Below are 25,956 nucleotides of genomic sequence, written 5' to 3' on the forward strand. Positions count from 1 at the left end.
TCCTCCCCACCCCCACTTTTCCCCTCTCGCTCTCGCGAGGAAAAACCTGGCTGGCAATTATCGGCGCTATTTCATCCCCCTCCCCGACGGCGCACAGCGAGAGAGGAAACACTGCTTGTTTTCTCTTCTGCGGCTCGCGCGCAAGCAAGAGAGGAAGTAGAGTCGCGAACGTCGCAGCCAAGAACGTCTGCACTCTCGCGTCGGTGCTTGGCCAGACAAAGGAATCGGGAGGCAGACAGAGAGTCGTTTGAGAGACTGGATCAAGCCTCTGTATTTTCCGTCCTTCTGCGATAGCAGCGGTGGCCTCTTTTCTCTCCTCCACTGTCTTCCGCGAGGCATCAACACGAAACTCTCCGGTTTTACCGTCGTCGTTGTTGCTGCTACTGCGCGAGAGTTTTTGCTAAAGGCCGCTGCTACTGCTACTGCGGCCTGTCTCGAGTCTCGGGATTTATAGTCGGCCTCACCGTACACTGGATTCCGGGGGCGCGTCAGTGCGCGAAGAGACGGAGAGCCTGACGGTGTCGATGCTTCTTGTAGAAGGTGACGCCGCTGGCTAGTAGTCGTCCGATTGTCGGGCTGCGCTTGATTGATTCGATCGAATGCGTTCGATTGGGACGGACAACTTAGTTGCCACTGCGGCCGGGGAACAGCCGCAGTCGCTATTTCCTATACGTGTATCTCGTCTCTGTTTTCGAGTTGAGGGAGTAACATTGTCGTGGCTAAGCTTGATGCTCCCGGTGGCGGCGGTGCGTACACTCGATCATTTTTCGACGTTAATTTTATTCCGCCGACGTAGCGGAATGATCAATTACGACTAATTAACTCGTTTCGATTCAACTTCGGCTCGATGCGCGGATGATTCCCGCTAATGAAAATTTCGGGCTTTGTGCAAGCTCGCGAGGTTTCCCAGGCATTAAATTTAATGCGCGCCGTTATTAATATAATTAGTGCGGAAGCCTGACACTCGCGGCTGTTACGCGTTATTCCGCAGCGTTTCGCAAATGAAGCAACCCTTCGGTCTGATAAAATACGGTGGGAAGCGCGTTGTAAAATAAGAAAAAAACGACACTGCAGCTGGAGCACGAAGCGCGCTAGAAATAGGGAAGGAAAGAAATCGAATATAATTTAAGTGCAGAGCCGCAAGCTGGCTCCGGTCATCTGATAACCGCAGGAGCGTCCTTATTTTCCGCTCGAAACGAGAGGAGTATAAGAATAAGACCGAAGAAATAGGGAGCTAGAGCACGAGAGAGAAGCGCTCGTTGTCATCCATGGCCGGGGTGCTAGGTAATCTCGGAGCACTGTTGCCCATCGTATGTACGGCTCTCTATATATACTCACCTCCCGGAGAAATCCTTCTCGATCGCTTTCAAAAGGATAATCCCGTCGAAGCTCATAGGAGCGTTTCTCTATATCCAGAACTCAATACTACGTTCTCCCACGTCGATATACGACGTCGTGGGTGGACGTTCCCTCCGCGCGCACGAGCAATCCGAGCGGATTGAGAAAATTATCCGATGATGATGACTGCAGTCTCCGGCAACTCCGCGCCAAGCTGCTGTTCTTGCCTCTCGGAATAGTGTGTGTGTACCCGCATCTCTCTCTCTCTCTCTCTCTCTCTCTCTCTCTTCGCCGAGAACTTCCGCCGTACAGTCATCGGCGGAAGGGCGAGAGGCTGTATCAGCAGCGCGAATTGTGTGTGTATAACGCGCGAGCGGATTATTTAGAATCTCGAGAGCGAATTGTGCAGCAATGGACGAGGACGCTTATCCCTTTGTTTGTCGAGTGTAGTTCAGTTCGGCGCTGGTGCGCGCAACTCTCGCTCTGTCGGCGATCGTTAATTGGAGTTTCCGAGCGCGTTGGCGGGCGCGCGCGCAAAATAGCCCTTTGATCGGGCCGCCGCGGCACACGCGAGCACCGTTCTGCTTTAATAGTTGAAATTTTCATCAAGAAGTTAAGGGCTCGTTCGGCGAACGATTGTCAGCATATAAAGCAGCCGTTGATCAGTGTACGCAGCTCTTACGAAAAAGTCTGCTAAGGTTCTGTAAATCAAAACTCTTTCAATTAACAATGATCGTTACTCCTCTTAGCGCCATTACTCGCGTACAAAGCCCCCCGGCGGCCGACGCATATCGTCTGCGGGTCACCGGCACCGTCATCCCCCGCAGGTCATATTGAAAAGCAGCAGCGCAGCAGCAGCTGCCGTCGCACGAGGGGGCAATAAAAGTCCGCCGGAATTTGAAATTCAAACGAGGCGTTAAGCTTTCATCGATGCAAAATAAAAGCGCGCGTTCGCTCGGTGCTAGGGAGAGAAACGCCGACGCCATTACGAGGGGGAGAGGCTTGCTCTCTCTCCCTCTCTCTCTCTCTCGCGCGCGCGAGCGCGCGAGTGCAGAAAGAAGGTAAGCAAAGCAATAATGGAAATCAGCAGCAGCAGTAACGTCGTCCTTACTCGCGCTGCACTCAATTAATTTAACGCGGGGAGACATGAAGGGGGGAATGTGTAGAGCGACGAGTGCTGAAGGCTCTCGGATCGCGAGCATCCGCTCGTTTCCCTTTTAACGGCGAGGCCACACGCCATGCTATATACATACCTGCCTGCCGCACGCAAGAATCGGCGGCGTTTAGTCGGCTGCTACTGCGCTTTCTCTCTCTCCTCGGCACTTGCCGCAGCTCCTCTCGATCCTATCTTCCGAGCACACCGATCATTCTCCCTGTCCTCGCTCCGGAATATTGTACGCGTGTCGCGCGGAACTCGTTAATACACGGTGGCGGGCCAACTTCAGATCGCGCGAGAAACGCGACGCCCTCTGCGGTGCTATAAAGCCACGCGACGAGTACGACTGCAGTATAGAGCGGCTTTAACGATCTCGTATCAGGCATCGTTACAGGTGCGCGGCGTTATACGCCTGCGTGTCTCCGAGTCTCGTTCGCGGATTGTCCTCGATGCTGCGCGACAAAGGATTGAAGAATATGGCGGTGTAAAAATTCAATTCCGAGTGTGAGTCCGCGCCTGGGGATCGTTGATGTACTTTTCTCCGCGAGGGTATAGCTAAACTGATTTTTCTCTGACGCTGTTATATGGAGCCAGTGTCGTGGTTTTGCGTGTAAGACAACGTCGAATCGGAAGCGTCATTCCTCCTCGATGTATCGCGCCAAACGAGCGTTTGAAGACGTGCGCGCGCGCGCGGCTGAACAATTCCCTGGCTCTCCATCTCCGCATATAATACCAGCGAAGAGCAACTTGATGACAGCTTGATGTTGCACCGCGCAGTCACTTAGTCTGATGTAGCTCCCGCGCCACTCGTGGAAATGCCGCACACTATCTCGAGCTCCGTAATGACATTCGGGAAATGTTCCCCTAGCAGCGATATTCCGGCCCGTTCATGCTCCGCAGCTGTACGGTTTCTCGAAGTCTCATTTAGTCATCGTAATTCTTTGAGTCGTCGCGTCGCTCGCTGGCTGCGCACGTAAGCGCCAGCGACGCCGCCATAATTCAGCCAGCTTGTTGCGCATCTGTCTCGGTTGCAGCTGCCGTCAGCCCGGCTTCCTTATCCGATTCCGGCTTGGCAATTAAGACGTCTAGGCGCATACATGCGCGCGCGAGCGCGGCAAGAAACTATGACGCCCTTGTGCGACGAGTGTGTGTACCGAAGAGTTTAATTAATTTTAATTGAAATCAATCCCCGAGAAAGGCGACGCCCGAGCAAACGTCTAATCGCTTTAATTAATCAGTCAGTCTCGCGAAACGACGACTCTTTTCCTCGTTGCTTCTCATTTCCAAGACGCGTCGAGTCGAGAAATTGAATAATGCCGCTCGCTGTATAATGAACTGCCGCGTTCTTTGAACCGAAGGTGTGAATCGACGCTTTATTTCTCGCAGTCCCGGGTTCGGCATGACGGGGCGGAAAAACGACGATCTACAATAGGGCGGCTCGATGAAGAGCCGTTTTCTTCCGCATTGTCGGCCGTGTATAGCAAATTTCCGCCGGTGTGGTGTATACAACTCAGGCTCATCTTTCATTATTCAGCGCGCGCGGCGATAAAGTCGCTGCTATTGATCCGCGCGCTGTTTATACGTGGAAAGGGCTGTATTCTTCACTAGTTCTCGGGGCAGTTGGTTAGCGAACACAAGCCGCGTGGTTGTTGTGGGAAACCGATCTTTACGTCAATGTACAGTTCCATCACGAGAGACAGAGAGATGTATCTGTATTATTCAGTAGTAGTGATCCGAGTCCGGTCGGACAGGGCGAGCCGTCTCGCTTTGTTGTTTTAAGGCTAAAGTGTAATCTGATTATACGGCTCGCTATAGAGTAGGTTAATTATTTCTATTAAATCGGGGCTCTTGTTAGAGCAGAGTAGAGCACAGAGCGAGAGATCAAAGCGCCTGAATAGGGAATCGACTCTCGTCAAGTCAGCTCAGTCAACGGGAGAGCGAGCGAGAGAGTCAGAGAGGAGAGCTGCATTCAAGGGGCGTCATAATGCAGTAACTAAGTCGCGTTAATCAGATTTTTAGCAGGTAGTACACAAGGAGAGCACTTCCTCACAAGTAGTAGGCCCGATGCTCTCGGCTCATCCGTGCGCGAGACGAGCGAGAGTATGGAAATGCGACCAAGTAATGCAGGACAACGACGACGACTACGCCTCGATATAGCCCAACAATTCGTCCGGAGACAGAAATAAAGGGAAGAGGACCGGTTGGAATGTAGGTCGCTCGCCGCCGGGGGAGAGGGCATTAGCATTAATCCAAATTTCCGGTAAAATTACCGGCTTCGATTCGCTCGGGAAAGTCCGCACCGGCACGAGAAAAATCTTGCGCCACGTATCCCCTCCTCTCCAGCCCCGGGGCTCTCGTGCTTCTTTCTCTCCTATCGATTCACCGCAGCCGCGGCAGCTCGAGAACGCTGCGCCACAGCGAAGAATTCGCTTCATTAACAGGCTTAATCGCGCGCTCCCGCTCTCTCTCTCTCTCTCTCTCTCTCTCTCTCTCTCTCTCTCTCTCTCTCTCTCTCTCTCTCTCTCTCTCTCTCTCTCCCGGGCCATCAGTTAGCGAAAAAGCCCTCGATCAGCCGGAGAAAGCGCAGCTGCAGCTCGCGATAAAAAAAGCCAGCTGCGAAAAGCCCGATGAAAATCATTTTTCGCCGGTAACGCTCGCGCGCGCGCGTGTGTGTGGGTGTGTGTCGCACGAGCGCAGTATAAACGGCAACAGTCGTTCGGTAGCAGCCCATTCGGAGCTTATCGAATTTTGTTTATACAGCGCGGCGCAGCTGCGTTTGTTCGTGCAAATCCTCTCTCTCTCTCTCTCTCTCTCTCTCTCTCTCTCTCTCTCTCTCTCTCTCTCTCTCTCTCTCTCTCTCTCAGTCCCTCTTCGATTCGCCGACAGAGAAAGCTAGAGATAGATAGCGCGCGCAGTGCAACGGGATAGAGCGTGAGGGAGAAACAGCGAGGCGCGCGGAACGCAGCACAGTGAGGCGGAACTCGTCTGTTTCCGCGATTTCGGCCAGCGCGCTAGCATATCAAAGGAAATGCCTGAGCGAAGAGTTGTCGAGTCAAAGGGACTGCGCGGGCAGTGAGAGGGAGAGAGGGGAGTATAGTGCTGCCGGCGTGTAATCTCGATCGACGAAGTAATTCCACTTTATGCTCGATGTCTCCGACAATGCCCCGATCTATCTCTATTTCTCTCTCCTTTTTCGATTTCCATCGGCCGCAGACCGCAGCGCCGGGATTTCGCGCGTCGTGTGTACGTGCTTCGCTGGATTTGCATCCTTTATCTCCGAGCCTTCTCTTTCTCTCTTCGGCAAAGCCCGTACCTCGAGCGTAAGCTCGCGCGACGACGCCTTTTAGTCGCGATCGTAATCTTCGCACAATCGCATTGTTCCCTCTCGCGTTTTCCGCGCGTCCGTCGATCCCCGCGTCGGACGACTGCGAAACTCGTTAGACGACCTCTAGAGCATGCGGGAGAGAGAGGCCGCAAGAGTTTCAAACTCGGATCGTTATTATATTTACACGCTGCTTTTATATAATATACGGCCAAGTTGCGCAGAGCTTTATGAGGACTCGACGAGCCCTCTCGCGCGCGAATCACTTTCGAGCGAGCTAAGCTGGCGCGCAGCGTTGTTTTTCTTTTTTCATACTCGCTCGTATATCCAGCTCCGAGTGTAATTATTTGCGTTCGGGCTTTGAGGGTTTACGACGGCGAGACGTCGGTGGAGGGGGGGGGGGGGGGGAAGACGCGCGCGCGGTGAAATGTTTGCCGTTTTCCCCGCGCAAAAAGCTTTAATTATGTGCTCTTAGCGCGGGAGTTGATGCTTTATTATCTCGTTGAGCCTTCCGCCGCTCCTCGCGCGCGGCAGCTGTTGAAGATTGAAGGCGGTTTCGTTTCTCATTTTCCTCATTCGGATGATCATCGCGCTTTTATTATCGCTCATGATTAACAGCCGAGAATCGCGACTTTCCGAGAAACGATTTAGGATCGCGTTCTTCATTACCCCGGCGCAGAATTCGAATTTTTTATTTCTCTGCTTTCAAAGTCCGAGATAAAAGCGTGTGGCTCGTACATAATGAAATTGTAAAAATAATGGAACCGAAAAGCAATGGATTGGAAATGAAAATTAGATATTTAAAAGTTTTCAATTATTTATAAACGTTCTGAAATTTAATAAACTAAGAAATAGCATTTTAATTTGATTTTCATAATTATTAAGTTTTCTCTCGGCACAGCTACCGCGAGCCATTAAGAATTAAAAGCAAGCGGCCGCGAGCTTTTATATCGGATTAAAAGAAGGACGATTACAAAGCATAAATGGCATCTATAATGAAGAGCACTCTGGCAAACAGCCCAGAAATACATCTTCGCTTCGTGATCGCGATGCCGACCCTTTGGAACTACACGGGACTCGTGAATATTCTTGTTCTTGTCCCGACCTTCCCATCTTGCGCGATCGAATAACCAGTCTCTTCGGTTTTAAACACACCACCGACTACATTATACGATGAGATTACAGAAAAATAAATCAGGATTACACGTGGATTATTTTCAAGTGTTTCCCTTTCGCCGGAGCGAAGGACTACTACGCGCCATAGAATTCTGCTCGGGTCCGGCTCTCGTCGCCTCCGAGTTGGGGTAAAAATTCAAGGGTCCGACAGTAGGTTTTATCGGGCTTTGCATGCGCGCCGCAAGGACCGTCCGTTTTCCTGGCCCGACGGCCAAGTGGCTTCCCCCCCCCCCCCCCTCGCGACAAAGGTATCTCGCTCTATTTGTTATACCGTCTCGCGTCCTATTTATCGGCATTCATCGATTTATCGATCGCCTCCTTCGTCTTCGCGCCGTTATATAGCCGGGCTATAGACGCGTGTATGGCCGCGCTTCCCTCTCGCGCTGGCTTCGTTACAAGATCCCGGGCTCGGACAGACTCCGCCTCGCGCCGGCCGATCGAAATTTCATTAATCTCAGTTGCTCGCCTTCGACCTCTCCTCGCTCGTTCTCTCCTTCCCGCGAGCCTCGCCTCGCGCTATCCGCAGGGGTCATCCTTTTCAAGCCCCTTCGGCTAAATTATCGGGGCCTCTCTCCTTCTTCCTCCCTGGCCGTGCGCCGCGCGGAGCAGAGCAGCCGAGGACAAACGCCTATGCAAATGCTCCCCTGCAGCCGGCGCGCATACAAACGACGCGTTTAGAGGAGCCCGCGCGTCGGAAAAATGCCAGCCGGTCATAAATGCGCGCTCCGCGCTTGATCGATGGACTGAAAGCTCGGGCGAGGAAACGCCGAGAGAGAAAACGGCTCCATCAGCCGTGTAAGTGGTGGAGGCCGCGCTGTGGCCAGCCAGGGGGGGCGCAACTACACACTTCGCCGCGGTGGCAGCTCTCTCGTTTATAGGTAATGAAGGGATTCAAAGGCAGCTCACGATTGCTAAGTGAAACGCTGCGCGGAGGGATTAAAGAGCTCCAGCTGTTTTTCTTTGGCCGGCGATCGGCGTGGTGTACGTCTCACTCGGCGTTGGCTATCTCTCTCGTTCTCTCTATCCGTCGACGACTCGTAAAAATGTTATTTCTATTCATGAGCCGAGCTTGCAGCGAGCTTGCACTAATGGAAATCTAATTATCGCGGCGCCCTCGGCCTCTACGTTTACTCGGCCGGGCGATTTGGAAACTGCGCGAGGCAGCGGCTAAGGGAGAGCGATAGAAGAGTCGGGCGGAGAGGGAGCTAGCCGCGGGACGGGAATTAATTGTCGGCGGAGCTCTGCAGCAGCGGCAGCGAGAGTTTCGAGCGACGCTGGCCCGCCGCAATCGTGCGCGAAGAGGAACTAGTACCTGCTCGGGCGCGGCGGCAGAACACTACGTGCATGTGCCGCCGGCCGTTTGCGGCGGAAGATAACGAGTCCGAGAGCCAGACAAAGACGAACAGAGAGAGCGAGCGAGCTTTCTCGAGAGAGGGGAGCGCTGGAATCGCCGCTTCTGCTGCTTTCTTTCTCTCCTTTGCAATTTTACGTCTCGGCCTTTGTTTCTCTCTCTCTCTCTCTCTCTCTCTCTCTTTCTCTCTCTCTCTCTCTCTCTCTCTTTCTCTCTCTCTCTCTCTCTCTCTCTCTCTCTCTCTCTCTCTCTCTAGCTCTCCCGCACCCTTTCTCGCGCAGAGCCGTAACCTGAATGAAGTGCGTGAGTTGTAGACGTGCGGCGGCCAACTTCTTCGGCTGCTTTTTTCCCTTCTCCTCCTCCTGCCCCTTCTCCGACTGGAGTTCGCGCTGCGCTTATAGCTTTCTTTTTCCTTGGCGCAAGATTTATTGAAAACTTTTGTTGCGCCCGCCGAGTTCGCCGGGGAGGAGTTTTTTAACGAGACAATGGACGGAGGCACGCTGAAGTTGCCCGTCGAGCGTTATACTTGTATATTTATATACCGCGCGCGCGCGTCGCTCTCGTGCTAAGACAGCTGCGCCCAGCTCGCCCCTACCGTACCGCATTCGTTTTTATAAGCTTCTCATAACAAAAAGAGAGAGGAAGAGAGAGTGGGAGAATATATACACTTTCGACGCGAACTCGGGCCGAGTTAAAGTTGTCAGGGCGTTTGCGAGATCGATTGTGGTGGGCGTTGGAGATTTCGCGCGCCGTTGAGTCCCCTGCTGATTGAATTCGAAAGCCCGGGATATCCCGCTGATATTTTTTTCAAACCACTTAGAAGACAATTTAGTGGAATTTGTGTCTTCTCTCTCCGGGACACCGAAGAATATCCATCTCGAAGGTTCATACCGCTGTTTCGCGAATTGAATGATTTTTCTTATTTCATAAATTAGTAGAAATATGCGGCCAATCAGTCGGCACAATGGCTAATAGAATTTATTGGAACCTTTTGAAATTATTTTTTAAAAATCACGGATTTATGCAAACTCAGTTACGCCGTTTCCAGTAACTAATTCATGCCACTCTAGTCGCCAGACGTACACACAAATAATTAAAAAAAAAAAAACATGCTGTATACCCGAACACAGATATGCCGATGAATACACAAACAGCATAAATAAACAGCTTTGCTAATCGATAATACATTCATCACCATCCGAGATTTTAGAATCGCATTATCCCCCGTCAACGATACTCGCGCGCGCGCTCCTATAATCGATAGTAATCAATTTCGCCTTGCGACCGGTGTAACTGCGTTAATACGAGCAAATTACGAAATTATGAAGTTATGCAAAGGCTTTCGGAAAACTTTCGGAAACAGAGGGGGGAGCATTCGAGCTCGAGGGAGAGACGAGGGCAAAAGAGAGCAACAGCCGCGACTGAAATTCAAGCCATTTTCAGCTCGACGATTGTAAAGCGAGAGCAAGAGAGTACATTAGCGCGCATCTCTGCAGCCGCGAATCGAATTTCCCGAGATCACTGAAACGTACTCTCGTGTGTTATTTTCCACCAGCAGCCGGCGTATACGGCTTCTTTCCGACTCTATCGCCTGTCGTCATAATAGCATCCGCGTCGGCTGAAACAAAGGACGGGCGCGTTACACGGAGCGGTAAACGACGACGGGAAAGCCGAGAGTTTGGAGCGCGCAGATTTGCCGGAATCAAACGTCGGGAATTAACGAGTGGAAATAAACGATCGCCGGGAGTATAAGCTAGCGTAATGAGAAAATAAAGGAAACAAGCTCTCTCTCTCTTTCTCTCTCTCTCTCTCTCTCTCTCTCTCTCTCTCTCTCTCTCTCTCTCTCTCTCTCTCTCTCTCTCTCTCTCTATTTTGTCGCCGCTCGCTGGAGACTTTCGCCATCGGAGTCGTATACGCTGTTTCTGCCCTCGCACCTCGCTTCAGTTTTTTCTCGTCGGAGCTAAAGCCACCACCGCCGCCGTCGCGTGAGCGGTGTCAACTGCCCTGGGAAAAGACGCCGGGATGGAAGGAAGGAAGGAAGGAAGAGAGAGAGAAAGAGAGAAAAAGCTTTTTGCCATAACGCGCGGCGGGCAGAGAGAGCGCAGAAATCGCCGCATGAGGCATAATCCGGTAATGTCCAGGTGTTATCACGCTGAGACATTCCATTTTCCTCCGGTACTGCAATCCTCCTTCCAGCTCTCTCGGCCCCGCGAGATTTGTGCGTACGACACAAAGGGGACCGAGTTATACACGCGAGTATACACACTTTTTTTTTTCCTCGCCTTCGTTCCCTTCTCTCTCTCTCTCTCTCTCTCTTTCTCTCTCTCTCTCTCTCTCTCTCTCTCTCTCTCTCTCTCTCTCTCTCTCTCTCTCTCTCTCTCTCGCTCGCTCTCTATACCGTCTCCGCTACTCTGCTCATTTTCCAGCCGCGCACATTCCCCAGCCCCGGCGCCTGCCAGGCGCGCTTCCGTCAGCCGACTTTGCCTCCTCGCGGCGTTTATTCACGTTTCCTCCCTGTCTGGCCGACGCGCTCGCATTAATGAGACACGAAACTTGTCGCGCTCGCGCGCTCGAACGGGGGAAACAAAGATTTTTTAAGGGCCTCGATTAACGAACGCGAACTCGTGCGTGTGCACTGCTGCAACTGTCTCGCAACTGCAGCTCTCTCTCTCTCTCTCTCTCTCTCTCTCTCTCTCTCTGTCTGCGCCTGTTTCTCTCTCTGGTGAATACGCGGCCGTGTGCGTCCTCTTTTTGTTTTCCTCGTCGGAGGGCGCGAATGAAAGAATGATCAAAAGCAGCGTGAGCTCGAGAGTACGCGTGCGGCCCATTCTTTTGTCGCTTTGTTTTTCGGAGAGTAGGGAACAGTTGGCAGGAGGCTGCTGCTGCTGCTGCTACTGCTGCAGCTCGTGTTTTTACGTATAATTTTTTTACTTCAGCAGCCTCTCTCTCGCAACTGATTTTTTCGAGCTCTCTGGCCTGGAAAATCTGCGGAGGGGCGCGGGAACCTCTACCTGTTGTTGACGCTTCATTATGCGCGATTTCGTCTTCATAAAATCTCCCCGATATTCTCATTCAATGTCGAGAGGGAGGAGATGTTTTGTTGCTATCACGCGCATGAATTAATATCTCGAGAGATGTACGCGCTGAGACGTGTTTTTGTTTACGCGCTCGTCACGCCGAAAATACCATGTCCTTCGAACGTACGCGCTATTAATCGCGAAATGCTAGAGGCGGCGCGCTAGTTAATGCATATGTATGATTATGCCGGGAGAATTCGCAAACATGTAAAAAGTAAAACTGAAGCCGTATAGTCTAAATTCTAGCTCGTTCCGCGCGAAAACAGCCAATGATCCAAACTACCAATTTTCTGTGACTTTTAGTCGAAGGCTTCCCTTCCCCGTATCAAATATTCTCGTGCATTAAACCTCCTACATTACACGCACGCTGTAAACGGTTTACGATAATTAGCCTGCTAATATGCCAATATTTAATAAAGCAGCATCGCGCTCGCGCGCACGATGGAAAATTTAATTATAATTACCTTCGCGGAAATTTCAGTGTTATAGATGCTTTCGGGAAATTGTTACGAGCCAGATAATATGATAAATTCTGATTCGCCGGGAATTTTACGCTGCGCAGATATAACGCTTCTGCGTATACACAAAGGCTCTCCCCCTTCCCCCAGACTGCAGTGATATATAACGAGGGCTGGATTACGCGGAAATTTAGAGTAGACTAGTTTTGCATAATTACCCTCGATTACTCAGTCGGCCTGAAGCTTCGATTTACAGTTTACTACTGCTCTATTTCCGGCGCGAAATCTTGCCGTTTAAATAAGGATCAAGCTCGAACACGACTCGATTTCTGTACACACATATACATCGTTCCCTATCCCCCAAGCACACACTCGATTCTCCGTTCCGTTCATAAAGTGTACGCGGGCGAGGGTGCGCGGACCCTAATAAAACTTTATAAGTGTCTTGCAAAAGAATCCGAACTCGTGACTGTGGCGCCCGTGCCGGGAGCAAGTTCAAAGTGTACGTCTCGTTGAAATTTTCCCGCGAGCGGAAGGAGAGAGAAAAATGCGCGCGCCATCTTCGTTCATCGCGGAAGCGCCGTATACACACAGCGGCCGAAACAGTCGGAGCCATTAAAACTTCCCGTGCGCTATTCCATTATGTTGGTATACGAACAACAACAACAGCAACGCGGGCAGACAAGTTATTAAAAACGCTCTCGCGCAAGAAATAGCGCACAACAAACCAGAAGATAATCCCTTTCGCGAACGCAAATTTTCCACCGCGAGAGGGCAAAACGGATTATGACGATTACGAAAACAGTGAGAGAAAAGCTCCGATACCCTCGCGAGAGAGGAGAGGAAGCAGAAGGAAGAGCAACGCTATCTATAACTTCTCTACGCTCTCGAATCAATGGGGCGCACGTTCTCGCGGCCCAAAAGGTGCAAATAAGAGCACTACAAAGGCCCTCCCGCACGCGCTCTCACGATCCGCACAATGCGCAATCCGCTACTTTATTATTTTCATATCTCTCCTCCCAACCCTGGTTCTTCAGCGAGCTTCTCGAGCGAGGACGAGAAGGAGGGGGTGGGGAGAATTTAGGTTGTGCTCGGAGAACGTTTTCATTATCAGGCTGCACTGCAGCAGCAGCAAGTCCGCCGGTAATCGCAGCATTGTTCGGACGAGACACACTCTTAATGCGTCGGCCTTTGTGCAGCGCGACGGCGGCGCGGAGGCAGCGGCCCGGAGGCCTGTCGCGCGACGGGACTTCGGCTCGGAGAATCCGTACAGCCCAGTGGATTCGCTTATGCATATACATATATAAACCTATGTACAGAGGAGTCCACGAGGCGCTTTGTACGAGGCCGTCGGTCTTATGTTTACGGCGGCTAGTCCAAGCCTCGAGCTCAATGGAGGACTTTCGCCTAAGACGCCCCTGATGCTGCGGAGGAGGCTGCGCCACAAATACTTGATTAATGGACTCGGTCGAGCGTGATTTGTTAAGTGTTTTCGGGGGACCCTTGCGCCGTCGGGGCAGACGTCGATGCGCGTTTTTCCCTTTTATCTCGGATGCGAATGAATGGCCGCGGCTGTACGCGTATGGGAGGAGGAGTGCTCGGCTTCCGTCGGAGCATTGATCACTCCCGGTATCGATCCGTTGCGCGAGCGATCAGGTGTTGCCGAATCTGGGTCAAGCTTTCGCCCGTCGTACGTATCATGTGTGTACACGCTTGAATTTCGCGCCGAACAACAGTTTGATTCTTCGCCTGGGCTGACCAATACCGGACGTTACTACTGGATTTACACTCAATGATGTGGCACCGAAGAGAGATGAGCGAAATTACACCTATATTGCCGAGCATCGCTAATGGCACGGGCATTAAACTTGAAATTGATTTCGAATCAGTTCACCCTCAAATATAGGCTCGATCGAGCAGTTTTGAATTATTCAGAAGTAAAAGCACACCGCGCGTTATAGAACAGGTGTCAAAACACTGCGTGTTCTCCCATGTTTAAGCGCTATCCGCCCGGGATCTGAAATATGTCGAACGATTAGGTAGAAAGGGATGAAATTACAGCGTTACAATCGCAGACAGGCGAAAGCGGGCGTTAACAGGCAAACGATAATGACGGCATTCAATTTATCCGGGGTTAGAGTCGAGCTTGCCCTCGCCTCGTCTCTTCGTAATTCGAGCGTCCGCGGGTAATTGGAAAAAATCACTTTGATAACGGTCGCCGAGCTCTCGTCCCTGTTCTCTCTCTCTCTCTCTCTCTCTCTCTCTCTCTCTCTCTCTCTCTCTCTCTCTCTCTCTAGCACTCGTCTATATACAACTCCGGCAGAAGCTCTCCTCCGAATTTAAAGCTAATATCGGAGCCAGCCCCGACGTCGTCCCCGGGGGAGTCAAGGAAAGAAATGAAAAGAGCGAGGACGACAAAGTAGCGAGGTAAAGGGGGCAAGAGAGAGGAGAGCGAAGAATTATATATATGGATATACACGTCGAGAGCGACGGGACAAGCGTAAAGAGGAGAATTTCGCAGTGGCTGCCTCGGAATTTGATAGACCGGGGGACAAGTCGTTTTAAAAACTGTCATCTTTAGCGTTCCCGCGCCGAAAGACGCGCTCGCGCGCGAGATATATCCCCGGGACGCGTCGGGAGAGAAAGAGAAAAATGCTTCGAATGCCTTTTCCCCTCCCATTTCTTGTTTCCTCTCTCCCTCGCTATCTCCTCTCTCTCTCTCTCTCTCTCTCTCTCTCTCTCTCTCTCTCTCTTTCACCTCTTGGAGCTATCCTCTGGCACTTTCGCGCGCACGTTTCGCAGTTATCACGCTCCTTCGCCCGCCCGCCGTGTACGTATAACGCCGCTGCTGGGGCGAAGCGAATCGCGGAGACGAGAGAGAGAGAGAGAGAGAGAGAGAGAGAGAGAGAGAGAGAGAGAGAGAGAGAGAGAAAGTTTAAATTGCGCGCGCGTACGCTGCGTTTAATGAGAAATTCACGCGACGATTTCTCCGGGGCCCGCGCTCTCTGTCTCTTTTTATCGACGTAGATGGAGAGTGTCGCGATAAGGCGTGTGAAATAGAACGGGAGCGCCTAAACAATGATTGATTCGAGCCGCCGCCTCGTGTGCCGGTCGATTTCTGTTCTCGCCGCTACCGCTGCTGCTGCTGCTGTTGTTGCGGCAACACAGGGGGGCAGAGTAGGTGCATATTCCGGGGCTGAATGTAGCCCGAATCCCTTTTCTCGCGTTTACACGAGAAATAGCGTCGCTCAACACGCCCTACTCTCCGGCGGTGCTCGTGAATTTCTGTTTGTTGTCGGCTCCCTTGTTATTCAAATGCGCGGGGAGAGAAAGAGAGCCGAGGCCGTATAAGCGGGTTTGTACCGAAGAGCGGGAGAAAGAGCTGTTGTGTGACTTCAGTAAGTCTGAATAGATGAGTAAATGTGGGTCAGAGAGCCTGCGCGCTCGCGAGAGAGAATCAAGGATCCTCTCGCCCTCTCCGACTGTGTTCCCCGCATATGTTTGCGAAAAAGTCGCTGTGTTACTGTTCTCCCCCACCCCCCTCTGCCCCTCACGCTCGCATGTGTGTGTGTGTCGAACGACCGACAGCGCGCGTACGTATCCGTGCCTGCAGGCGAGTACAGAGCGCGCTGCGGCCGAGGCAGTCCCGATTTGAACCAGTGCTGATTCGAGATCAAGATTATTTTCGGGTTTATTGACGAACTGTCGCGAATTGTTACGCGTTCGCCTCTCGACGTAATCTCGAACACGAATTTCTCGGCACAAAAGCGACAAATTCAAAATCCGATGTTTGCGTTCGAGAGCCCCGTACGCGTACGCCGAAAGTAATAAACATTCCCCGGGCGGGTCGATGCTAAAAAATGAAGCTTTCAAACGTAATGTCGCGTTTATTTTATTTCCGAGCGCTGGCTGCTGCTGCAGACGGGAGTGCAGCCAGCTAAAATACAGCGGGAACCGATAAAAATATTCATTCAAAAGGTTCGCAAAAATTTTCCACGCGAAAGCAATGCCCCTCTAATTCCTTTATACTAGCTCTCTCGCTCTCGCTGCCGGCCCCCGCATATCCGACTTCATATCTCGTGGAACAGATAGAGGGAAAAACAAGTCGGGCGGAAGGTCCGCGCAAGTACTCTCTCTCTCTCGCTCTCTCTCTCTCTCTCTCTCTCTCTCTCGGACCGGTGTCCATGGCGATAAAAATCGCTGTGCGCACCGAAAGAAATAACGGGCGCGGACACAGGCGCGTACACACGTAGCTTTTTGCCTGCCCCCGGCGAGCGAGTTTCCAAGCTGCGGAAAACAAAAAACGGAAAAATCGCCCAGGACGAAGCGCGAGCGCACACACGCTTTCTCTCGGAGAGAGAAACTTTTTGTTCGATTTTTCGGCCACTCGACTTTCCCTTTATATTCTCCTCCTTCTTTTCTCTTTCTCTCGCTCGCTCCGCGCGAATACCTACAAACACTACTGCGCCCGCGCTTTTCCTAAGTGGAAACCTGCGTTCGCTCGTTCCAACTCTCTCCCTCTCGTTTCTCCGACCCGCCCGGCGAGTTTCGCGAAAATGACAGGGGATATCTCTTATAGCGGGCTGTCGTGTGCGTGTGAGTGAGAGCAGCAGATATCGCGTCGGCCGATAATAGTGCGCGCTGTCAACGGCGAATGCCATGCCCTGCCCTCCTGCGCGCGAAAGTATGTGTACACAGCAGCACGACGACGTGTGCGGCTGAAGCTAAGTTTGCAATAACTTACGCTTCCGGGATGGATTTCGCTGCCGGAAAAGCTTTGCTCGAACTGTGTCACGCCAAGCGAAGTGTTTCGGAATTCGCAGGAGAATCCCTTGGACGATATACACCCAACACGGCTTTCGATTCTTTTGGTATTTCGGCCCCCGTGAGTTCGAGTCAATTTTAAAACTTTGCTGCCGTGGCATTATATCCGATAAAAAATATGCCCGCTTTTACGGATTCAATGATGAAAGTTCGCCCGAGTGAAATAACGTAAACGTCGGTGGTTCCGGTGGAGCAACACCTTTCCAGGCAAGGCAATCTAATGCAAAGCACCGTCGCATTGTCGGGAATTTCGGCAAATCAGTTAAATTGACAAATGCGCCCACCGCAGCTCGCTGCAGCAGTACAGCAAGCCGAGAGCCACGTCCATGCACCGCACGAGCGACGACTGTAGCTGCACGGGTCTAAAGTTGGCGTTCGCGCGAAAGAGAAATATACACACAGCCGCACGCGTACATCTCTGCTCTCGCGCGCCATATCGCGTATATAGTATAGAGTGAGTATAGAGAGAAAACGCAGTGCAGAGAGAGGGGAAGCGTGCGCCCGAAGTGTATATCAGCGTACGGCCGTAAACACGCGTTGGCTGCACATGCGGCGCGCTGAATGACGGCTGTTTGCCATTTATCCTCTGATCTCGCGGGTCAACAGCTCGTTCTGAATATACAGTACTGGCGTTGCCGCTATGCGTGCGTGCGAGTGAGCTGCCGCTGCATTTGTCTGGATTTCGTTCGGATAGGACTGTGCATTTTTGTTCCGGGCATAGGGCTGACCGAAAAAGCAGCCGATCGAGCGCTCGGTGTCATTTCACATCCGCTTGTCGCGCGATTGATACGAATTTAAAGCGGAGCAACCCCCGACTCCCCTCTCTACCGCGTCGCTCTTTTTCCCCGGCCAAGGGTCTACTTTGAATAAAGTCTCTCTTTTTTTGTTTTGCTCTCGAGCTTTGGCTTTCGCGGGCGAGCCATCGACGCGCGGCCTAAAATTTTTCAACGAGTGCAGTGCTTTAATCGTCAACGCGGGATTTTCAGGCCGGATGACGGATTTCGCGCTCGAGCTTAATGAGTTTTGATTGCTAAAAAATGACGGCGGCGGCGCGCGCAACGCTGAAAATTCAACGATCGAAATACTTTACGAGGGGGTCTGACATGTGTACGTATTTTTTTTTTCTTGTCCGTTATGGAAACGCTCGACTGATAAATGTTATAAATGAATGTTTGGGCCAAATAGATGGCAAAAAGCCGACGAAGCGCGTACCGCGTATAAAACTTCATTATTTTTCATATAGAATCAGCGGAAATGTCCGGGAGAGCGGCAATGGCTTTTAAAGAAGCCATCGTTAAAATATCCATCAAATTCTATTCACGTTTCACGCTTGGCGCATTCGATTTATTAAGCGCTATTTATACGACGTTTGCTGCGCTTTTTGGCTCTGTTTATATAGGCGAACTGTCACTCGGCATTTCACACATACGCATCGGAGTTATAGGACAGGTCACGCGAAATGGGTTTTGTACCGTATGGCCTGGCCAAACACTTTGATTCGAACAATTTTTCGAAAACGAATGCACATTCAAACTGTCGCGCGATGCTTTTCATGCTGGCGTATCCAGCATTGATTGTCCCGAAATTATGTAAATTATGTAAGACTTCGAGATGCACTGCACAGCTTTAAAGCACTGGTATTTTTATCGCATGATTATAATTAAACAGTTGATAATTAAAGCGGCTGGCACGCTCAAAGCCATCCGCGGGAACAAGCGCGCGACTCCGGGTAATGAATCCGGAACACCTGCCGCGCACCTCATAATCAGTATTAATAATAAGCAGATATATAATTGCGCAGCCCGACGTTCGTTAAATATAAAATAAATTACGCACCCAGCGAAATGACATCCATGTGCGAATCCTTTCGGACTCGCGGGGAAATTCAATTCCGCCGAGCAAACACGTCCACGCGCGCCGCGTCATATCGCATTACACCGGTGATTATAGCGCATAACACGGCGCTCGCCTCTGTGACCATACCGATGGCGCAAACAGGTTGCAGTTACGTGCTCGTATGTAGTGTGTTTGTGCGATTGTTTCTTTTTTCCTGTTACCTTCGTCCACGAGCTCGAATTGTATTCTCGTAGCTGCTTAAATCTTTGAGCATTCGATTATCCCCTCACGGAGTAGAGTATACCGAGGTAGAGCAGTATACGAAAACCATTATGTTCCAATTTTTTTCTTACTCGTTCGATCCATTCCTCCTGCAGTTCGATTCTCGGGGCAATAACCCGAGAGCAAAGATCGGCGCTCGTGCTTTATACGTTCGCATGCAGCTAGAAAAAAAAGAGAAAAGGAGAGAGGAAACGGAACGGGGAAGCACTTAACCGATGGAAAGAGCAGAGCAAAGTGACGAATCGAGATTGTGCATTAATGATGCTGTGGAAAGGTCTAACAGTAAACACGGCATTAATTATGCAGCTGGGATCGATTTCGCGAGAGAGAGAAAGGGCGAACTCTCTCGGCTATATAGCAGATGGCACTCGGCCAGCCGCTAGCGTGGGAAAGCGCGCGCGAGTCGCGACGGAGACCGAGGGATGACGATATTCCGACGTTCCTGGTAATAGCAGTGCCGGTGTCAGTGGTGCTGTCGCCGTTAGTTGTACTAGTAGTGGTAGCAGTGGTAGTAGTCGTCGTCGTCTGAGAGAAAGCTGCAGCGGGAGGAGTGGACGAAGATTGCGTTGTTGACGAGACATTTCTCGTATATTGCGAACTTGCGAGCGCGCGGGATTAAAAGCGGAGGAGGGCGACTAAGACGAGAGAGAGAGAGAGAGAGTCCGTCTACTTTCACTACCTCCTTGGTACTCGGTCTAAGCGTCTTGACGGTATACTCGGAGCTTTTGTGTTCGATTATGTATAGGCTAGAGAAAGACGATGACGAATTTGGTCTCTCTCTCTCTCTCTCTCTCTCTCTCTCTCTCTCTCTCTCTCTCTCTCTGCTTTTTTCGCTCATTTTTTCCCCGACAAAAGTGCACTGCTCGCAATTATTAATCGCAGTGTTAATTAAAAACGTCTCCTGGCACTTTGATTACTTTTAGATTCAGCACGACACCCCTAGCTACGCGAAATAGAGAAAGAGGGAGAGAGACGGTCAGCGGGGAAATGAAAGAAAGAAAACTTGGCTGTGGATAATGAAGGAGGCGTAATAAACCTTTGCAAAGATCTCGGGGTCAAAAACGGAGAGATAAAAACGGAGGGGAAAGGAACGCAGGCTTAATTAGTGCGAGAGATAGCGAGTGCTCTGCTGGATAAAATTTCAGCGATATGCATCATTAATTAAATTTCATACAGCGTGTGCGAAGCAGCCGGTCACCGCGCATACAGCGGCGGGTTAGTTAAGTCCGGGACATAAACAGGAATGTCGGGGGAAAAAAGCTCGCGGGGGTAGCTACCGCATTTCCTCCGCGCTGAATCGACGTTCTACTGCATCTGTTGTTGTTCGCGCGCTCTCCCATACGCGCGCGTTTGACAAATTCGGGAAAAACTTGGCTCTGCCAAAGTTTGCGTATACGGATGAAAGTAGCTCTAAAAAGCTGGCCGACTTTCTACGGCTGGAAATATTGTCACTTAGGGAAACAAATATTTTTTTATGGCCGTTACTTTTTGAATGTCTGTTTGGAAACAGAAAGTTTCTTGCCAGATGTCGCCCGGCGCGCGGACGGCGCATCTCTCGCGGTTCGCCATACGTTTCAAGTTTCGCCTTCTCCATCCGCGCGCAGCAAAGTTTCGGCCTCCCTCTCTCTTCCGGATGGATAACGCTCGCTAACGTCGCATTGATTGCATTGAAATTGTTGGTTCTCCCAAAATACACACACTGGCCGCGCTTCCATTAGAAGATGATGTCGCCGCTGCTGCTCTTGCGAGCGCGAGGCTGTGTGTTATTTCAATTTGCTTTGCGCTCGCGCGCGCGCCAGTCGGAAGAACAAGCGTAATTTTCAATATGCCCCGACTTACCGCCAGCATAAATATTTGCCTCGTTATTATTAAATCCTCCCCCTCTGTATAAGCAGCTAGCGCGCATTTTGCGAGCGCGTGTACTTTAAAAAGGTTAAACTCGGCTTTGCCCCGCTAAAAGGTCAGCTCGGGGGGAGCGGCTAATAGTTCCGGAAATTGCGTTTTTAGCCCGGGTCAATCCTAGTCGTACATATACGGGGCTTTATTATTGAAAACGCCACCGAATAATGATAATCGCGGCCGCGGCTCGAGAGAGAATGCGCGCCTTTGATCTATTTTAATAACGCCGCTCGATCCCTCCCCGACGTGCGCGCCGACAATTCAATGGAAGTTTTCACGGCTGGGTACACCCTCGGCACGCTCGATTCTAAACATTCCTCGGGAAAATAAGCAAAAAACTTTGGCATCGCGGGAGGCGCACAATGGAAGCGAGAAGCTATTCCATCTGTCTCTCTCTCTCGCTCCCTCTTTCTACTCCCCGTAGAAGCATAACGGTTGCTGTCTCTCTCTCTCTCTCTCTCTCTCTCTCTCTCTCTCTCTCTCTCTCCCGCGCGGCGGAGTGGCGCGCAGCTCCATTACGCGGACCGCTGCGCGCTGCGGCATTCCGTCCGGGCGTTTTTCGGCTATCGCGAGCTCAGCTGCTCGACTCGCGCTCGCTTTCCCTTGCTTCGTTCTCTTTAACGTCCGTTTGCGCTGAAGATACTCGAGGCCAGCGCAGAGGAAGAGAGAGCGAGAGGGAAGCCGAGCGCGAGAACACAAGTAGTTTGAGTATTCTTTCGCCTCTGCGGCTGAAGGGGTATAATTTATGGCTGTTTTTCCCATTTGCCGTTTATGCGGCGCCTACGTTAATTTTATAGACCGTGAGCCAGCGCTGCACGAAACGTTTCCCCTCTCTCTTTCTCTCCACTATACTCCGCGCGTATTATACCGCGGGATCATTTTACGCCTTCTCTCGCGCGCTTAATCATTGTTTGAACAATTCCGTTTTCAGCGAGCGCGCGTTCATATTATATCCGCGTTTCTCTCGCTCCGCTCCCTCTCTTGTGTTTGTGTTGGAAAACGCGGAGGTGTGCGCGCAGAGCCAGCGTCGCACTTGTCGTGCGAACGACAGATGCAATTAAACGAGAGCGAGAAACGGAACGGTGGGAAGAGAGAGAGAGAGAGAGAGAGAGAGAGAGAGAGAGAGAGAGAGAGAGAGAGAGAGAGAGAGAGAGAAGCCGAAAGACCAGAGGGAGAAAGAAGCTACTGCGGCTGTTGTTGCGTCGCGGCTGGAAAAAAGCACGAGTGTACGTGTGAGCTTTTTTGCGCTTGAGCTTGCGGTTCTTCCCTGCCTATACTGCCCGGCTGTTCGTGCGCTGCTGAGATATAAATGGCTGAGCAGTGTAGCAAAGAACTACACGGGTAACGAACTCTTTTTACGTTTTGATTGGTAATGAAGGTACGTGCCTTCTTTTTTCTCCTCCGAGGATGGGTATGTCGAAAATTGGCTCGTCGATGTAAACATTGCAATTACCGGAAAATCCTGTGGACGTAAACTAGTTTCGGATTTTTAATTTTTACCTCATTAACGAACCGCCGACGGGCGAAGTCCTTTTGATGATCAACATTCCACTTGGCTATTGCAGCGGAAATGGAGCCATCTTCGCGAATATCGAACGTCGAACGGTATTGCTTCGGAGTAAACCATAAATATTATCGAGTCCATAAATTACACAGGCTGCCTCGAACACAAGTCCGGTGGGAAAAAATTCGCAAAACTCGACGCGAAATAAAATCACCACAACCTCCTCAAGATGTATAGGCGCGAGGCGATTTTCTCCTCTTTTTTTACACCGTTTATAAACCCACCTCCATATGAGCTTTCGAGTAACGTAGGAGCGAGATTTTCGAATCCCGTGATACATACTCTCGCTGTACTAACAAAAAGATACAGCAAACGTTACGCGCGATGCGACTTTTTCCGAAAACGCGCGCGCGAAGCTCGTGCTATCAAACGGTTGCGACGAGTTAATTACATCATGTCCCTGATTTTTGACATCGAAATCCCGGGCAGCTTGAATTCGGCCGCTGCAGCTCTTTTTCAGCCAGGACACGCGTAGAGCGCAGTCCGCTCGGCCCCATACATAAGCCCGCCTCATCCGTCGCGACGCTTCCTCCGCTGGCAGTGCGAGAGGGTTCGACGATGTTTCTCTCCCGGGCGTCGCGCTGTTTCGCTTGTAGCTGCTGCCGGGGCATTAAATCCCAGCCAGACGAGTGGTTCGGGTAATCTCGTAAACGAGAAGCAAGCGCCCCGCATTAATCCGTCGGCGACGGCGCTCTCTCTCCCTCCCTCCCTTTCGCGACCGAATGCAGCAGCTGCTCTTTCTCTCTGTTCTCTCTCTCTCTCTCTCTCTCTCTCTCTCTCTCTCTCTCTCTCTCTCTCTCTCTCTTGCAGCTATTGCTCCGCAGCCGCGACATTAATAAACTCTTATCCCGCTCGGGAAAACGGTGGTGGCGTCGTGTGTCCGAGCGGGGAACGAGCTAATCCCGCTTCGATTCTTACCACCGCGAACGCCCGCGCGCAAACTTGATTGCGAGTACAGTCGCCGGCTGTGTATACGTGTGTGCGCTGGATTCGCGAAATTTGAATTCGCGCGCGTAAATTATTCGCCAGCGCGGAATCGCATGCTGAGAGTCAATAATTTGGCTAGATGAGAGCGGGCTGCATCGATAAATCGTGTTAGTGGAGGCTATTTCTACCGCGCTGCTCTGATGCGTAATCGCGGAAAGCGAGATTTGAATGTTTAGACAGAATCTAAATGAATTATCTCCATATCCGGAGCTGTTTCGAGCACGCGATTGGATTCCATAATCTGATTGCTCCACGAAGATACCCAGAATATGTAAGATAATTTTAATTCGATATGATCTGGATATATAGGTTACATAGCTGACAAAGCTATACCTTAGATTACGAAATATCATCTCGCTCGTTGAATGAATGGCCAGAACTTTTATTAATCGGCATTCCCAATGATGTGTATTTTTTTCAAAATGAGCGTCTTTCTGAAAAAAGTGCCTTTCCTTTCCCAGAATTTATTCATACCATAAATACTGGTGAAAGCCCTAGCAGCAGTAGCAATAGGAGCAGCCAGGCGCCCCATACATATAGACCAAAGACGGAAAAAGGCGCGTTTTAGAGTCCCTGACGCCGAGGCTGCTGCTCTGCCGATGACCCGGGCTCTCTCCCTCAGCCTTTTGGTTAACTGGATTTTCCTCTTTTTCTCCAGTAGCAGCAGCAGCGGCGGTAGCGCTCTATGCGCTGAATGTCCATTTTCCCTCTCTTTCTCTCGCTCCCATACTACTGGCTTTTTTTATCACTCCCACGATTTTTCTCCCCCCTGCAGTGGTAATCGGAGTTTCACTATGAGCTTGCTCACCGTACTCTCTAGCACTTCTACAAAACGACTGGCTGCAGCCGCCGTGGTTTAATGAAAAATTATCGCACGCTCGGTCTCGTTGGAAGGGAAAGAGCGAGATAGAGAGAGGGGGGGGGGGGGAGAGCCGAATTTGCCTTTTTCTCGCACAGCCGAGCACGCCAGTCAATGCGGTCAGACTCGATCCTTGCCCGCATTGATTTCGAATATTCCGTTTCGTTTTACAATACTATGGTCAGATCAGGCGCGCAAGCACGCCGATGTCTCGGGTTTTGATTATTATTTTTCTTTTGTCGGTAATTTTTGTGAAAAAAAATCATACAATCCTTTCATTAAAAAGAGCTATTCGGAAATACCTTAAAATATTGATTTATGAGTGTTTTTTTTCTAAATTGTTTGCTTGTTTGCATCCAATGTCAGCAGACCTGCAGAATTGCGTGCTTTCCACGTAAATAAAAGCAATCCAAATATTACGGATTTTTGAAATTTTTTATTTTTCCAATTTACAGATTAATTTGTTTGATATTTTTTTAGCGAGACCGAAAATCCAGCAATGCACTCGAGCGAAAAGCCGAGTTCTCTCGCGGTGTCAAGGAAGCGAAAAGCCATAAGGACGTGCGTGATAGGTAGCGAAATTTCCTTGCCCCTCCACAGGTCCTCGTAAAGACCCGAATGCAGGGTTTGCGCGCTCGCGCGTGCGCCGATGCGGAAGCTCCACAAAATTTCCGCCACGGCATCGAACGGGTTCGTTTTCCGTGATTTCCGCTGCTCGCGCCGTTTATTCCGCTGTTACATATATATGTGTATCTCGCTCCTTGGCCTCTGCGTCCTTGCGAGGGAGAGAGAGAGAGAGAGAGAGAGAGAGAGAGAGAGAGAGAGAGAGAGAGGGGGGGGAGAGAGAGGGAGAGAGAGAGAGAGAGAGTCATTGGCGCCCTTGGGGGGTCTTCTTCTCCTTGCGCGCGCGCGGGCCGCGATAACAATATCAATGATATTCATCTTAATGAACGCTTCTACGGGTAGCGTATGATTTCCGGGGGCAGCGCGCTGCTGCTGCTGCTGCTGGTCGGCGGCCTCTCCTTACCCCCTAATGACAGCGACCGGGCGCAGTTCCGAGGAGGGGTATGTTAATTTTATGGCTCTTTGATTACTTTCCATTTTCCCCCGAACGACCTTACTTTCTCTTTCTTGTTTTTCCCTCTGCCACGTGCGCTGCTTCTCGTATATACTTCGTCGTTGTTGTTCGACTTTTCGTTCGCAGCGCGTCGTCGCTGTGCCTTTTTATTTAGTCGTCGATGTGCCTTTTTCTCTTGCAGATGCCTCGCAATTTACGATACGAGTCGACGGCTGGAAAGTTAAACTGATGCGGAGGAGGAGGAGGAGAAGAAGCTATGGGTAAGTGGTAGCACGCTTGATTAGTCAAACATTGTCGATAGATGCGATATTATGTTACTTTGTGTAAAGTTTAGCGGCGCATCTCGGGAACACTACACAGGGTCTTCCCATCAGATCGATGTGGGTTTCCTCACGGGGTCAGAAAGCCTATATCCCGCTGGGTTTCTCTCTCCCGTTTACTGCACGGCGAACGCGCTCTATGCGCGCACGTTAAAGCTAATTGCCGAGCTTAGCGTAGTTACTTATTGATAAAGTGTTGCATTAGGCTCTTGAACTATTGTTCCGAGTGCTCCTCGGCTGCTGAATTAATTTATTCAACTTGCCGAAAATTACCGCGTCGAGCTTCCCCCCATTAACGACTCGAAGTACAATTAGGCTCCGGGAGACCATTCCTTGATACGCAGAACGTATACCAGCGCGCTGCTTGTATATACGTTAACAGACGAAGAAACAAGCTTGCTCGTTGGCCGATTTCAGTGATCGAGAGGA

At 50.9% G+C, this 25,956-nt stretch overlaps 1 protein-coding gene across 1 annotated transcript in view; it reads left to right on the forward strand.

Annotated features, from left to right (window-relative positions):
* The window catches only part of LOC103316931 (testis-expressed protein 47-like), a 154,554-nt gene extending 129,114 nt beyond the window's left edge, over positions 1-25,440 (forward strand). The window contains exon 9 of the transcript XR_004227463.1: positions 25,389-25,440. The gene's annotated coding sequence lies outside the window, so the exon portion shown is untranslated. The remainder of the gene's footprint in view (positions 1-25,388) is intronic.
* The last annotated feature ends 516 nt before the right edge of the window (positions 25,441-25,956 follow it).

The sequence above is a fragment of the Nasonia vitripennis genome, chromosome 4 (genome assembly GCF_009193385.2).
Source record: "Nasonia vitripennis strain AsymCx chromosome 4, Nvit_psr_1.1, whole genome shotgun sequence".
Lineage (NCBI taxonomy): Eukaryota > Metazoa > Arthropoda > Insecta > Hymenoptera > Pteromalidae > Nasonia > Nasonia vitripennis.